The sequence below is a fragment of the Cavia porcellus genome, unplaced genomic scaffold, assembly GCF_034190915.1.
Source record: "Cavia porcellus strain 051 isolate PalLab524CR breed Dunkin Hartley unplaced genomic scaffold, mCavPor4.1 scaffold_7, whole genome shotgun sequence".
In the NCBI taxonomy this organism is placed as follows: Eukaryota; Metazoa; Chordata; class Mammalia; order Rodentia; family Caviidae; genus Cavia; species Cavia porcellus.
This window is the reverse complement of record NW_026947490.1, coordinates 73,826,537-73,841,743: the sequence shown is the minus strand read 5'-3', so window position 1 is coordinate 73,841,743 and position 15,207 is coordinate 73,826,537. Positions and strand designations below refer to the sequence as shown.

General features: G+C 53.0%; 1 protein-coding gene across 2 annotated transcripts in view; it reads left to right on the top strand.

Annotated features, from left to right (window-relative positions):
- The window catches only part of Ermard (ER membrane associated RNA degradation), a 90,191-nt gene that overhangs the window by 58,956 nt on the left and 16,028 nt on the right, over window positions 1–15,207 (top strand). The gene's annotated exons all lie outside the window — the stretch shown is intronic.

The window sequence follows — 15,207 nt, the reverse complement described above, 5'->3', positions numbered from 1 at the left end:
AGCCAGCACACTCTCCCAAGGGCTGGCAGCAGTCCCTTCCCCACACTGGCTCACCAGGTGCCAGGCGGCAGCTTAGCGCTCACACATAGCCCTGGATCCCAACAGACCAGGTTTCAATCTACATCCCCTGCTTCTGCTGCATGAGCCTGAGCAAACCAGTTAGACTGGAAACCTCCATTTTTCTCATCTAAAAGGGGTATAATAAATTTTCAAATGAGAATTACACCATAATCAGTGTTCAGCTAGTTATCTGTCATTGTTCCCCACTGGCAGGTCTATTGGAGCTCATGGTCACAAGTTGTCATTTCATTAGTATGTATTGGGAGGGGTTTCTTCCTTGGGGCGGCTTTTTAAAACTTGGCAACTAACTCCTGAGGATCTTGACTCAGTGGGTCTGGTACACCCCAAGTCTTGCATTTCCCCAGGTGAAGTTCAGGCACGGGCACACTTTGAGAACAGGACCCTTGGTGCCCAGCTGGGTTTTACCTTGTGGGTGACAGGGCACCAGCAGTGGGCGAGGTAAAGATCTATGTGACTGAGAGAGGTGATGCTGGTAGGGTAAGGGCAGGACACTGATGCAGGTAGACTGAGCACATGGTTGGTGATGGGCAACGATGGTTTACAAAGGTTCAGAAGGCTTTCGGGTATCTTCAGAAGCTGTGTGCAGGAGAAGCCTGCCTGTCCCCCTGCAAACCACGGCTCCGATGAGATGCACATGGGTGGCTGTTGTAAGCACTGGGTGGCCAGCTGGACCAAAATTACATCTGTCAGGTGGCCAGCTCCTCACTGGCTCCCTGCTCCTCTGGGGCAGATGGTAATGCTTTGTCTGCTGCTGTCTCACCAGGTCCTAGTGTGTGACCAGCACATAGTAGCGCTCAACAAACAACTTGAAGAAAGAAGGATAAATCATAGAAGAATAAAACATGAGCAGGGGTGACACGTGTTTGGTGTTGTGCATAGGCAAGTGAAAAGGACGGCTCTGGTGAGATAGAGGGTTGGACGGATCCATGCTGGGTCCTCCCTCAGGAGCTGGCCCAGGGGCACAGAAAGCCGCGTGGGCCTGACTCACATAATTCCATACTATTCTTTCTAGCCCTGTGCCTGCTCTCTGCCCTATGGCACTCTCAAGCCCATAACAACAGACTTCAGGGACCCAAGGCTGAACCACGCAGAGCGGCCACATCTGTCCCCATGCAGGTGCTGACCACATCTGTGCCTCCCGTCACCATCCTGTGAGCATGGTACCACAGTTTGACACCACGGTCGCATGGTCTGAGGGTGCAAGACTAGGGCACAGAGTATGCTGGGGCTCAGGACACTGTTACTCCTGCCAGCCTCTTCAGAGGCCCTTAGGAAACCAGAGAAGCAGCACGATTGCTTGAAAGGAAAATTGCTACCAAGAGAAAAACCCAAACAAGCTCTCCAGTCTCCCTCACCCTCAGTCAATTGAAGACACTCATTTTGGAGCTCACAGAGCTGGGCAATGCCTGTTAATTTCTCAGTGGCTTTGCTGGAGATCTCACCTTCGATGTGGGGCTTGCGATAACCCTGTCTGGGCTGCTTCTTGGAGACATGAAAGCAGCTTTTCCTGAAAACACCCATCCCTCACCAAAGCTCCTGGAGATGTTACGATGACCAAGATGGAATGAAAGGCTGGGCATCTCTGTCTTCATTTGTGCCTGTCTCAGCTCCTGGGTCATCATCTACTTGGCTCTGCACATAGCTGTGTTGATCATTTAATGTGTTCTGTGACTTCAATGCAGGGTTAATCAGGCCGACTGCCCACGGGGGTGTGCATGTGTTTTCTTTTTGTTTTTTTTCTCTCTCTCCTCCCTGCTGCCCCTACCCTGGTGATTCTTCAGAAGAAACAAAAGCCCAAGCACCCAAAGTACTCTGGCCCTGTCACGAGGCCCAGATGCACAAAGCATGGATGTTTCGCACAGGATGTTGGTGGTGCCAACTATACAAAACTCCAATAGCCTCTAGGACAAGTTGACCATGGCCACCTGGTGTTCCGAGTCACAAGAAAAACACATCTTCTGAAACTGTGCCTCTGGTGAATGGGAATTACCAGACTTCAGCCCACCCCTGTAGCCTATCCCAACAAATTAATAAAAACCTGCTGCTCTCTTTGTTCTGTGAGAGGCAGCTTGGTCATGCGACCAATTACTGCCTCCCTTCAGCTGCAGCCCAGTTTGGCTCCCCCTGCCCAGTTCCTAGCTTTGCCTGTGCAGGGGCATGTGTGATTATAGTATTTGGCCCAGTCTTATTTCTAGCATCTTGTAGTCTTAAGATTCTATTTCCGGTATCAGGCTGAAGATGTGCAGGTAGACAGGGTCCCTCCCCAGGTGGCGTACCCCACTTTCCCAGCCTGTATATCACTGTCAGGATGTGGGGAAGACAGGCAAGAGAGGCTGGAGTCCTTTGCCCTCACCCTGAGCCTATGTAACTCACAGGTGTCCTGGGCTGGTGGTTTTTCCAGAGCAGTCTGTGGAGACAATCAGCCTACCTCTGGTGCTTGCCTGCATCGTCTGTGGAAGATGCCCCCTGCACTGGAGGGATCGTGAGAGGGAGAGATGGCCTGGACCCTGAAACACAAGACATGGGCCCAGGCTTGTTCCTAGACAGGATGGAGAGGAATAGTGAGAAAGGCCGTGGCCATGGGGCAGTGGGTCAAGTGGGGAGGGGACCAATCTCAGTGCAAGGTTTCTCAGACTCTTTGGCATGGGGGGTCACTCAATGCCAAACACATCTGTCTGTGCCCTGGGTGTCCCTATTTCTGTATAAGGAAGGAAGTGAACTAATGTCTTTGGGAAGGAATATAGGGAAGGGGATTACCAAATAAAGGTGACATTTAGAGAAATGTGTGACAGTAGCAGGTGGCCTCCCTGCAGGGATTGTGTCTTCAGCACGCAGGCTGGTGGACCCACCTCGCTCTGCAGATAGCCCTCGGGAGTCTGGGGCACCCAGCTCCTGCCTGTTCAGGACAGCCAGAGTGGGACTTAGTACAAGACAAGAAAGCAGGTCAGAGCCTTGGCTAGTACCAGAGTCACCAGGGATGCCAAGGCACAGTCGCAAGGCAGCTGAGGAGGACAGGCCAGCGGGGAGGCCCCAGGCGCAGGCTGCTGTCTCGGGAGGCTCCTGTGGGCAGCAGAGTCTGCGGTCAGAGCGTGCTCCTGGCACCGGCTGTGGAATCTTTTGTAACAGGGTGTGAGATAAGAGACCTTAGATAATGGGAACATGGGAAGGGCGGCTCCGACCCCTTCCAGGGCTGGCACAGCTGACTTCCTCTCCAGGTGGCCTTCTCGTCATGGAGGAGGGTGCGGCTGCGCCTGCAGAGGTCACGCCTAGGAAAAGTGTCTTGCTCTTGGAGCGTGTTACTTCCCCCGGCTGCCTCTTAGGGCTCCCTGCACTCGCGGGAGGCACCTATTTCTTTTTCTTTCAAAATATGAGTTGTAGTGTGTCTTTTTGAGCTTTGCAGCGTGAAGCTATGGGATACACATGGAGAGTATAGTGGCCTCTTCCGTGAAGTGGGTCCCATATCCAGCATCCGCGTGGTCACGTCTGTGTGTACGGCAGGAGCAGCAGGCTGGGCTCAGACTCTTGATCCTTCTGCTTCAGCTTCCCAAAGCACTAGAATTACAGGTGTGCACCACCATGGCCAACTGTGAACATGTTTTTTAAGCAAAAATCCCAACATAGTACAGGTTTATCACCACCATCTTCACGAGGTCCATCAGAATCCTAAATGTGTTTACCTCATGTCTGTTGCTTTGACAGATGGGTGCTACTCCCCCACACCCATGGAAACCACCATTTTGTCCTCTGTCTTTGTGTATTTGAGCTACTTTTTTTATCCCCTGCAGTACTGGGGATTGAACACCAGGCCTTTACACTGAGCTAAGTCCGCATTCTTTTATTGTAAATTTGCAGACAGGGTCTTGGTAAGCCATTAGGTTTCCCAGGCTGGGTTTGAACTGTGACCCTCCCACCCCATCCTCCCAGATTTCTGGGGTTACAGGAATCTGCCAGCACATCCAGCTGAGCTGTTTAATTTCTTTTAAATTCCACATTTGAGTGGGATGGTGAAATGCTTGTCTTACTGTGCCGGGCTTATTTCACTTCACATAAGACCTTCAGTTCCATCCATGGTGTTGTCAATGCCAGGGTTTTCACCCTTTTTGTGACCGAGCAGTATTCTACAGGGGGTATCTGTACCACATTTTCTTCACTGACTCCTCTGCCAAAGGACACTCATGCTGTCCCACATCTGGCCACACAGGAGTGCAGCTGTCTCTTCACATGCCGGTTCCTCCTCTTCTGAGCACATCCAGAGGAGGACTTGCAGCTCTCTTAGCCTCTTTAGGACTGCTGTGCTGTTGCCATGGTAGCAAGCACCTGAGTTGCCACTGCAGGGTGCTAGGAAGCACCATCCTTCTGAGGTTAAGCAGGTTCCCATGATGTGTGGTGGCGGGCAGGGGCCCCGGCTTGCAGTCCTCCCTCCCTGTCCCTCTGTGGTGGGCACGCTGGGGCATCTCTCCACCCCTGTGTCATCTGTAGCACTTGTCCTAACTCTGATGCAGGATCACATGACTCATGAGCTTTATCTGTTTGCATGGGTACCAGGACACCATCAGACGCCCGGGAAGCCGGCAGCATGATGGGGAGCCTCATAGATAGGCTGAGTGTAAACTGCTCTGCCTTCTCCCTGTACTCACCCGGGGCCAGCTCATAACAGGCTGTACCATGTCCACCACCCAGCAGGTTCACCAGCCAGGCAGGTGAAAGGCTCAGAAGAGGCAGGAAGATTGAGGATGGGGATGCACAACACCTTGGTCCTGAGATTTCCCAGAAGGGACTGAGCCCTGGGTGTCTTCCACGCCCTTGAGTCTCAGGCCCAGTCTTCCTCAGGCCATGCCTGTGCTTGGTCAGCCAGCAGGGGGTCCTGTCCCCCACAGAGATGGAAATCCTTGGCATTGGGGTTAGGCTGGGGTGGGCAGGTAGTCTGGTACCAATGGGAGGCTGGTGATACAGTGGCCGCTCCAGTTTGCTGATGGGTGTGCTCACCCAGCCCCTGGAGAACCTTGTAGGGGACACAGTGCTCCTGTGGAATTAGAGTGTGTGACCAGTTTGTGCCAGAGGTCAGTAGCCCCTAGGTGTGCTCCTCTGGCTCCTCCCCTTTTCCCCAGCATCCTGGGAATGGCAGTGGAGCAAGAGGGTGAGCACTGTCCTCTATGGGGCACTGCCCCCTAGACACCAGGCCTGGTGGCTGCAGATCAGATTCGCTTGTCTCTCTTGGCCCAGAACTGCGGCGAGGAAGTCGGGCCATGGGAAGCCACAGCAGGGCCTGGCTCTGGGAGGCTGAGTGGTGAGCCAGAGTGTATGGTCCATGCCCCTCTCCTGGCACCCAGCTTCCTCTAGGCCCAGCCATGCCAGTGATGTGTCTCCAGGGGGTGTGGCCGAGCGAGCTTCACAGGGGCAGCTGGTGACGGAGCTTGCCCCCTCCCAGGTTGCATCTCCACACTTCACAGGACTGCAGTCTGATTGATGGAATTTGTTTGAACGTTGCTTTCTTGAGGCCTCGAGTCGCCGCCTCCTCCTCCTCTGCACGGAACATATGTGCACGCACTCCCTGGGGCAGCGCTCGAATGTGCGCGTCGTGTGGCTGCGTTTGTTTAGTGTGTGCCCCGTGGTCTGAGGGGACCTTTCCCATGACCCGCAGCTTCCTCGGTGGGCTGCTCACTGCTGTTGGGGCTGGGGGGCGTCTCTCCCGGGAGCCGCTGCCCTCTCCCCAGCCGTGCCCGGCTGATGGATCATCTGGGCTGCACACAGCATTCTTCTCTCCTTAGCTGTGAGGAGGAGGGGAGAGGAAGAAGGATAAAAGGCCCTAAACAGCTCCCATCTGTTGCTGTGCTGTGCTGTGGACCAGGAGCCTTACACTGGCCCAGCCCTTTCCTCTGTGGGCTCTGGGAGTTTTATCTCATTAACTCAGAGTCCCCAGAGCACAGACCAAGCTCAGCCATCCAGGTGGGGACCACTGACAAAAGGGGTGTAGCCATCCCATCACCCCACCTGGTGTGATGTGGGCAGCCACGCTGTGGCTCTCACCCGGTGTGGGCAGCAGGCCAGTCTTCGGCCTGCTCTTCCTGCCAGTTGCTTCTCCTCTGACCCTTAGACCATCCTTTCAGACCATGGCTTCGTGGCACCCCTGTAGCCTAAAAGCTTCTTTGGACTCAGGTGCCCTTCCCCGCACTTCAGCCCCCCAAAGTATCATTTCACACATCCCCAGACTCCAGTCCTGAGCAGCCCTGGCCCATCTGAGCGTCCACTTCCTCTGCAGGCTGGGTGGACTCGGTGAGATGTGTGTGGAGCACATGGTCCAAGCCTGGAGTGTGTCACCGATGCTCGGGGAATTCTGTCATCATTTTCACCATCTGTGGGGCCCAGCTAGGTGGCAATCACTAAATCACTCACCCTAGGCAGCAGGTAGGACAGTGCACCAGACACAGTGTCGAGATCAGAGGTAGGAAAGCCAGCGTGTTTGTTCCACTTTCCATTGGTGTCCCCTCTGCCATGATCTTGGATAGGAAAGGTCATCGGTCAGAGGAGCTGGTCCCAAGTCACAGCCCGGAGAGGCTTCCGCTGTGCTCAGCCTCGAAGATGGGGAACCTGCAGCACCTGCCCCTCAGCTCTGCAGCAGTCTCAGAGGAGGGGCCGCAGCTCCTTCCAGAGGCCGTCCAGGTGTTCCCAGCATACCTGTCTTTCTTGCAGTGGAGGGATGCGGAAGCCACAGTCTGCCCGACAGCTGAGCTCCCCCTGTGCCCACACCGAGGTCGACTGGAACCAGGCACGGGTCTGGAACTGCTTCCCTCACGGCCACCTTTCTACAATGGCACCCCAGCTGGGAGCCGGCGCTCTGAACAGTGGGCAGATAAAGACACTTGGGCAGAACACCTAAAAGTGCCCATCAAGGCTTTGTGTTGTCTATCAGGAGAAATTATATACCTGACTAATCACAGTGTAAACAAAGGTCCAACCACCTTGTACAGGACAGTTCTGAGGACAGGGTCCACATGGTCACCAGGTCTCAAAAAGGCCTACGACATGAATGCTTGGCTACCTCTCTCCCACTCAACTCTGATGTCCAAGTCTCCCCCAGGACAGCAGCTATCACACTTTACCAAGTTCATGGACCCTAGGAGTTTCACAAAGCAGACCTGGGAGGGAAGAGGCTGCCGGTGCCCAGCACTGACTGTGCTCATGAGTCTTCAGGATGTCTTCCTGTGTGTGGGGAACCAGGACTTTCCTGCTGCTGACTCTCAGTGGCTACAAGCCTCCACGAGGCCCGTGGGGCAGCACGGGCTCTCTGACTGTCTGTGGAGGAGATGTGTGTGTACATGCCAGGCTCTGTGCAGGTAGGCACCCCTGACCCTGCGCTGGCTACGAAACCCTGCCAGTCTGTGGAGCCCCTGCCGGTCTGTGGAGAGAAAGAGCCCTCTCAAGTGCCACCCCAGGCTGGACACCACAGTGTTTCCTGCAGTGTCGGCTGGCTTAGGATTCAAAGACTTCCTGGGGACTGAGGCCTCCTGACAGCCATGGAGGAGAGGCCAAGCACCCTGCCAGCTCTTCCTGGGGACAGTGCTTCGTGAAGAAATGTGTACTGAGCTGGGATGGCTTGGGGTGAGTGCTGGGTCTGTTAGACGAGGCTCCAATGCCAACACTGCAGACAGAGGATGGGGGAGGGGTGAGTGGCTTACTAACTTTATTGATTGATTTTCTGTGTAACTGCCACGGCCCTGTGGTCCAAGACAGGGAGCTGTGTGCAAGTGAGGAGGTGGGGTATCTGTCCGCCAGGCTGGGAGGGTCTCAGAACCGTGTCTTTGGGGCTGGCCCTCATGGCAGGAGGATCGTTTCCGCTTGTGCTGCACAGCCTCCATCTCCAGACCAGGGCCCCGCTCCTGCCACACCACGTGTGTGATGGAGAACGAGCTGTTGATGCTTCTGTAAGCCACTCCGTTTATGCCTGGGTAAATATTAATCTGGAGCAGTCACACACGCTAATATATTGCCAGCCACTTAACATGCGCGTCTCAGGGACACATGGGACCTTAGCTCCATTTGTCTCACATCTGCATTTTAAATATTTAACAAAGACAACACAGTGTTATGGGAAAAGCAGCTTAAAATCTAGACATGTTAGACTGAGGAAACAATTTGGCCTCTTTGTGTTTAACTTTTTCCTTTTTTTAAGCAACACACACACACACACACACACACTCACACACCATGCATAGCCCTGAATTTCTGCCCCGTTTTCCTGGATGATGCACACTTACAGCGAGACTGTCTGTGCTTGCTGCACAGCTGTGGTTTCTCATCCAAGAGGGGACATCCAGTCACTCAGCTGTGTCAGTGCTCTGATACCAAACCCTAGGCCAGTGCCTTCCAGGTGGAGAAGGAGGGCTCTGTGGAAGCCTCAGGAGGTGGAGGGCACAGGTCTCAGCTGGTGTCTCCACGAGCGTGGTGCACAGATCAGAATCCTATGTGACAGAACCAGTGGGACTCTTGTATCCACAGCCTTAGTCTTCAGGAGGAGATGATGTGAGTGTCAGAAAGCGTTGGGGTGTGAGTCTGGGAGTGAGTGTGCCATGTGTCAGAGTGAGTGTGAGATCAAGAAAAAGTGAGAGTATGGATCAGAGTGGAGAATGAGTGTGAGCTTGGGAGTGAGTCCATGACAGTGAGTTGGAGTGAGTGTGTATTATACTCACCTGAATGTGACCCTGGGGACAAGTAGGTGTCTGCAAGTGTCAGAGTATGAGCCTAACAGTGGCAGGGTGTGAGCATGTCTCTGAGTGTAAGTCTGAAAGTGAATGCGTGTTAAAGGTATTTGAGAGTGTGACCCTAGGAGTGTCAAAGTGTGAGTGCGGTGTCAGGGTGAGGAGGTGTCTGAACACGTCTGCAAGTGTGAGCCTGAGCATTCTGAGTGTGAACATGTGTGAGGGAGCAGACACTCCATGGTTCCCAAGTGTCAGTGTTGGTCTGGGAGCAGATAAGTGTCTGGATGTGTCTACAAGTGTGAGCCTAAGGATGCTGGGTTATGAGTGGAGTCTGAGAGTGAGAAAGTTCCTTCAAGTTTCTGAGTGTGAGTCCCAAGGTACTGGGGTGTGAGTGTGAGTCTAGGAGTGAGTACGGGGTCTCAGAGTAGCTGAGAGTGAGCCTGATAGTCACATAAATAGTTGATTAGGTGACGGAAAGTGCTTGAGAGTGTGAGCCTAATCGTATCAGAGTCTGAGTGCTAACCTGGGGAATAGCAGGTGTTTGAAAGTGTCTAAGTGTGCACCTGAGGGCGTTGGAACTGGATCTGAGTCGGTGTAGTGCAGTGTCTGAGAACGTGAGCCCCAGAGTTCTGGAATGTGAGTGTGATCCTGGGAGAGAGTGGGTATCTCAAAGTGTCAGTGAGTGTGGGACTGACTGTGTCAGAGTGTGTGAGTCTGAGTGTGAGTGGATGTCAGAAAGTTTTGGGAGTACAAGCCCAAGAATGTTAGGTGTGAGTGCAGACCTTGGAGTCAGCTGATGCCTGAAAGTGTCTGAGAGCTTAGAGACTCAGAGTGTGCACCTAAAAATGATTCTGGGTCTGGAAGTGTCTGAGAGTGTCAGCCAAAGTCATTGATGTGTGAGTGTGGAAATTAGTGGGTGTCTGAATCATACCACCCCAAGATATCAGGGTGTGAATGCAAGCTCGGTGTGAGCAGGCATCTGAAAGTGCCTGAGACTGAGTCCTAATGCTGTGGCAACAGGAACACTGAAATGTCACCCAGCATCTGGAGGCAGATTTATTTAACGTCAGATAGGCCCTGACAATGAATCAAGTCTTATAAAAACCTCAGGCTCAAAGGCTCAGGGAGGGAGGTTTTTATGGGGTTGCAAGCTAGCAGCAGAGTACCTAGCTGTCTTTGATTGGTTCTTACAATATGCATCATAGTGACCAGCTAAGCATCACACTGACCAGCCCTTATGGAATACAGAAGTAACAGGAACTGTAACCGGAACCGGAACCGCTGCCTGGGCTACCGCAGTATACTGGCCAGAGGGAATGCTGTTTTCTACTCCATGAGCATGTCAGAATGAGAATGTGAGGTTTTGGTGAGTGAAAAGTGTCTGAGATGTGAGCCTGAGAAGGTGTTTGATGCATCTGAAAGTGCGAGCCCAGGAGAGCCAGTGCATGTATGACTTGAGAGGGAGGCCGAGAGTGAGGGGTACGCACAATTGCTCACTGATGAGCCCCGAACCGCACGAAGCTGAGGGCTGTAGTGTGAGTTCACCTCGCTGGCTGTGCTGTGACAGCTGTGGCCTGGGCTGCAGGCTCTGGCCATGTCACCCCTTCCTCATGTGACTCTTGAACAGGCATATACCTTCCCACCAAGGTCTGCCCCTGCTGCCCCCAGCACCCCAGTCTGATAACAGTGACAATATCTCCAGCCAGGCCTGTGCAGCGTTGCCCAGCTGCCTCCTTCCTTGAGCACCCAGCAATGTGGCACACTGGTCAGAGCTGGCTGGCTGGAGCCCCACACCTCGCTTCCCTCCTTCCTCTGAAGTGGCTCCTGGACAGCACTGTGGTTTGCACTGGCAAGGCTGTATCAACACAACTCCCCGTATGTGCGTGTTCACACACGCACGTCCTGCACTGACCACACACACTCATGCATTCACAAATACAGACCCACAGCCACATCACACAACTATTTGCATATACAAATACACACATGCACACTCCCACATTTACGCACAAATGTGTGTAAACACACTCATGTCCACATGGTCACATTAAGACACAAACACACAAGCTTGCATTCAGTGTTGACTGTTCATGGACACACAAGATCTCACTCACACATGCATGCCACCACATGCAAACTTGCAGATTTACCCAGTACATCCATGCATGGATACACTTACATGTTCAAACATGCTCCCACATGTGTGCACAGACACATTCACACATGTATGTTTGCACACACAGGATCACATGTGTGCATAGCCACACATTCACACACATGTACATTGCATCCACTTACACATATGTATACAAACCCACACAGTTGTACAAGTGCACACTCACACATACACATGCCTACACTCATATGCTCACACATCCCTATATTACACATGTGCACGATATACACACATACCTACTCACATGCCTCCCACATGGATACAATGTATTTCTTCACACTGATAATTCACAGCTACATGCGTGTGCTGTAGGGAAATGCATTTTTGCTCTTGGGAAAACATACTTACACACGTCCACATCCTCTTACTCAAGTGTGTTCCTATCCACATTTGCACACACACATTTCTCACACCATACACATGCATCCTGCACACACATACACACATTTTCACATGTATGTGTGCGCATTTCCCACAGGCTAACATAGAGGCAGTGTGGGCTGAGACCAGCTCTGCTTGGGACACACATGAGCCCTGGTGCACACAGCCTCATGAGGAATCCCCAGGTGATAGCCTCTCAGCCTCCATCCTCCATCTCCAGCAGGGAAACGTGGGCTGGTGGGGAGAACTAAGAGAGGGCCAGGCTGCTCGCCACGGCCAGGCTGAGACTGTAGCATATGGGAGGTGGCGGGGCCAGGGCAAGAGAAGTGCAAAGCAGGGAGGGGACAGGGAGCCAGGTCCCGGGTCCCAGGCTGCTGCCGTGAGTAATCTAACCCTCGACAGATTGGATGGGCTTCCCTACAGGTGGGTAAGAACTACAGGAGCAGACCTGTGGCTCACACTGGTGGGCAGCAAGGGAAAGTGCAGGGCCCAGGATGGTAGGGGAGGATGGCATGGCCTGAGCTCTTGCATAGCAGGACAATTGCACTTCCTGGTCTGGCTGCATCTGTACCACCTGGCTTTCCCATGGGAAGGCAGGACACACAGGAGCTGCACAGGTCTTTATGTCGCTGGGAGGCATCACAACCACAGGAGGCAGGGAAGCCCACTGCAGACCTCCCCCTGGGGCCTTCTGGGCCAGCAGGTTTAGCAGGGAGAAGGCCCTGGAGATGCAGTGAAGACATGCAGCTTGCTAGAGGTTGACCTGCACCCGTGGGAGAGCCAGGAGATGGGAGTTTGAGAAACAGGCACTTATGCGTGGCCTACTATGTGCACACGGATAAAGTCATCTGTAGTGAGAGGGTCATATGTCCCAGCACACGTGCCTTTCAACCCACACTTGCGTTAGTCACGGCTCTCCAGGGACATAGACCAAGCAGGTAGAAGACAGGCAGGCAAAGAGATGGGCAGACAGACTAGGTATCTGATAGATGATAAGTGGGTAGATGGGAGACAGGTGGACAGAAAGATGGAAAGATGACAGGTAAATGGATAGAGGGGTAGACAGACAGATGACAGATGACGACACAGACAGGTGGATGGGTCAATAGACAGATGGACAGGGACTATCGGAGCTGCTCATGAGATAATTGGGCTGCAGTCAGCAAGCTCAGGGGTCAAGAAGAGCTACTGTCCCAGCTCAAGTGCCCTTGCTTGACCACCAGCTGCAAAGATCTCTCTCTCACAGAGGGTCAGCTCTTTTGTTCTGCTCAGCCTTCCACTGATTAGATGTGGCCCACCTGCACAGAATAGAAAACCTGCCTATTAGGTCCACCAGTTCAAATGTTAGTCTCATACAAACTCCCTCAGACTCACCCAGATTAATATTCTCACCAGTGTCCATGGGCCAGCTGCCCAACCAAGCTGACTCTGGCTCCCCGCACCCCTCCTTATCTTCATCACAGTCGTCATGCGGCAATCCAGGTTATGACGGCAGACATGGGCTCCTCGTCAGTGCCTTCTCCAAGTGCCAGGAAAATGCAATGGGATCTTTCTTTCCCAAATGCTAAGAGTGGGAGCCTGGCATCCAGGGAGCAGAAACCTGAAATTCGGGGAGGCTTGGCAGAGCCTTGGAGGGCCACAGGCCCACAGACAGCAGGAAGACGGGCATCACAGCCCACCCCGGGTCCTCGACACGGGTGAGGCTCCTGTGAGCTCAGGCTCAGGCCCTGCTGGGTGGAGATCAAAGGTTATACAGGCCATTAGCGCCCAATCTCAGAGGCCAGCACCCCACTGAGCTGCCCAGGACTAGCCTGGGATTGGATGACCAGTTTTCCTAAACATGCTGCAGCTTGCATTTCTTTCACAAACGACCTTGACTACCATGTCAACAGTTCTGAACTCAGAAAACTGGCAACTTATGGATTTATGGCAGACAAAATAACGGAATCTGTAGGACAGTGGGCTCCTGGGGCCAGAGGCCAGTTTTGCTCAGCACTGTTTGGAAAGCCCATCTCATGGGGTGGAGGAAAACAAACTAAACATCCTTGCATCCAATACAGGAACCAGGATCTACAGGGTGCCCAGAAAGTGGCCTTAGTAATATGCTGCTCACCAGCTTCTATGCCAGGTGCGGTGCTGGGTACAAGGTATGCCTGCAAGTATGATGAATGCTTAAATTTAAAAAATCTATTACAGTAAAAGGTGCGTTGCCACTAATCCTTCTCAAAATCATCACCTTCACTTGGAAATCACTTATCCCACCCTTCTCGCCACCTTCTGGAGCAGCTCTGGAAGTCTTCTTTCATGAGTGTCTTTAGCTGTGTGTTGTGATTGCCTTGATGTTCTGAATCCATTCAAAACGTTTACCTTTGTGTGAACTGACAGCTGGTGATTAACTTGTAACACCAGCTGAGCTGAATCAGCGCGATGCCGAGTGTGGATGGCCCGCCTGAGGGCTGTTGCCAACATACAAGGAGAACTGGAGGGGAAGAAGTGGCGGTGTTGGTTCTCCTGTCACCGATAGTTTCCTGGAGGAGCTGGGTGAGCTTCTTTCCTGCCATGAGCTCAGCTGTTCTCCTCGTGGAAGGAGCTCAGGAGCTCGTTGTCACTGAGGATGGCGTGGTACTTTTGGGGGAAGCTCTGGTTCTTTGAATGTTGTTCCTGGCCCCAGTGCAGCTCCCTCATTCTGCTGGCACAGCTCCTTCACCCCACTGGCACAGACTTTCTAGCTTCCACTGCTGACCTTTGGGCTTCCCCAGCACAGATCCATGAAACAGACTTTCATGAGACATTGTCGTGTGCTCTAGGACTTCAGCAGGACTCATGCAGGGTCTTGCCAGGATGCAGGTCGTCAGTTGGATTCTTTGGGGTCTTTGGGGTGTGAACAGACCTCCTGCACTTTTGATTTGACTCTTTGATGTCTTATAAAATGATACCGTAAATTATGTGTCCCATATTAAATTGTTTTCCTTGCAAATGCCGCCTGCAACACCATTCATGGTCATTTGGACTGTGGGGAGCAGCTGGGGTCGCGCTGTGCCGGTTCTGGCGAATAAGGTGGTGAGGGCTCGCTGTCGTGTTTTGTGAGGTCCCTTCCATGGGATATGCTTAGCCACATTTAGTGTACTTTTAAATCATGATTACACCTTGGAAATTATTGATCCTCCTCTATTCGGTCGCAACCACCCTTTGGGGGTAGGTGCTGTGGTAACTTGGCATAAATGGCACTGCTGCTCAGGTGCTGTGCTAAGTACAGGGTGGACGCTTAGCCAGGTACTGTGCTAAGTAAATGGTTGGCTCCTCTCAGTGGCAGGTGCTTTTCTGGGTGAGTTGCTGGTAGCCCTCTTTGGCTGTGCGCTGTGGTAGGCAGGTGCCTGGGACCTACTGTGTACCAGGTGCTGTACTAGGTCCTGGCTTCTGTCCCTGCTGGTCATCTGCCCTGCGTTTGCACTATGGAGCAGTCTTGACACCACTCTCACGGGCCTGTGGAGATTCCTTGCATGGAGGGCAGGGTACTGGCACAGAGCAAATGCCCAGAACATGACTACTGGGGCTGTGTTTTCCGTCTCTGGGCCACAAGGGAACTGAGGAAGAATCCCAAAAACTGGGCAGTGAGTTTTGCCCCACTTCCCCAGAGCTGGTCTTTCACCCTTTTTAACCTTACACACCAGCAGTCCCCACACTGCCTTTCTGGCCTTGGGGACCACTTTTGTGGAGGACGGTTTGTATACGGGGGCTCTGGGGAGGTAGTGGTTTGGAGTTGTTGGATGGGGGCTTCTGGATTGGGTTCCATGAGAAGTGTTCTCCCTGGACCCCTCGCACACTTAGTTTACCGCAGGGATCGTGCTCCTCTGAGGAACCGGCCCCTGCTGA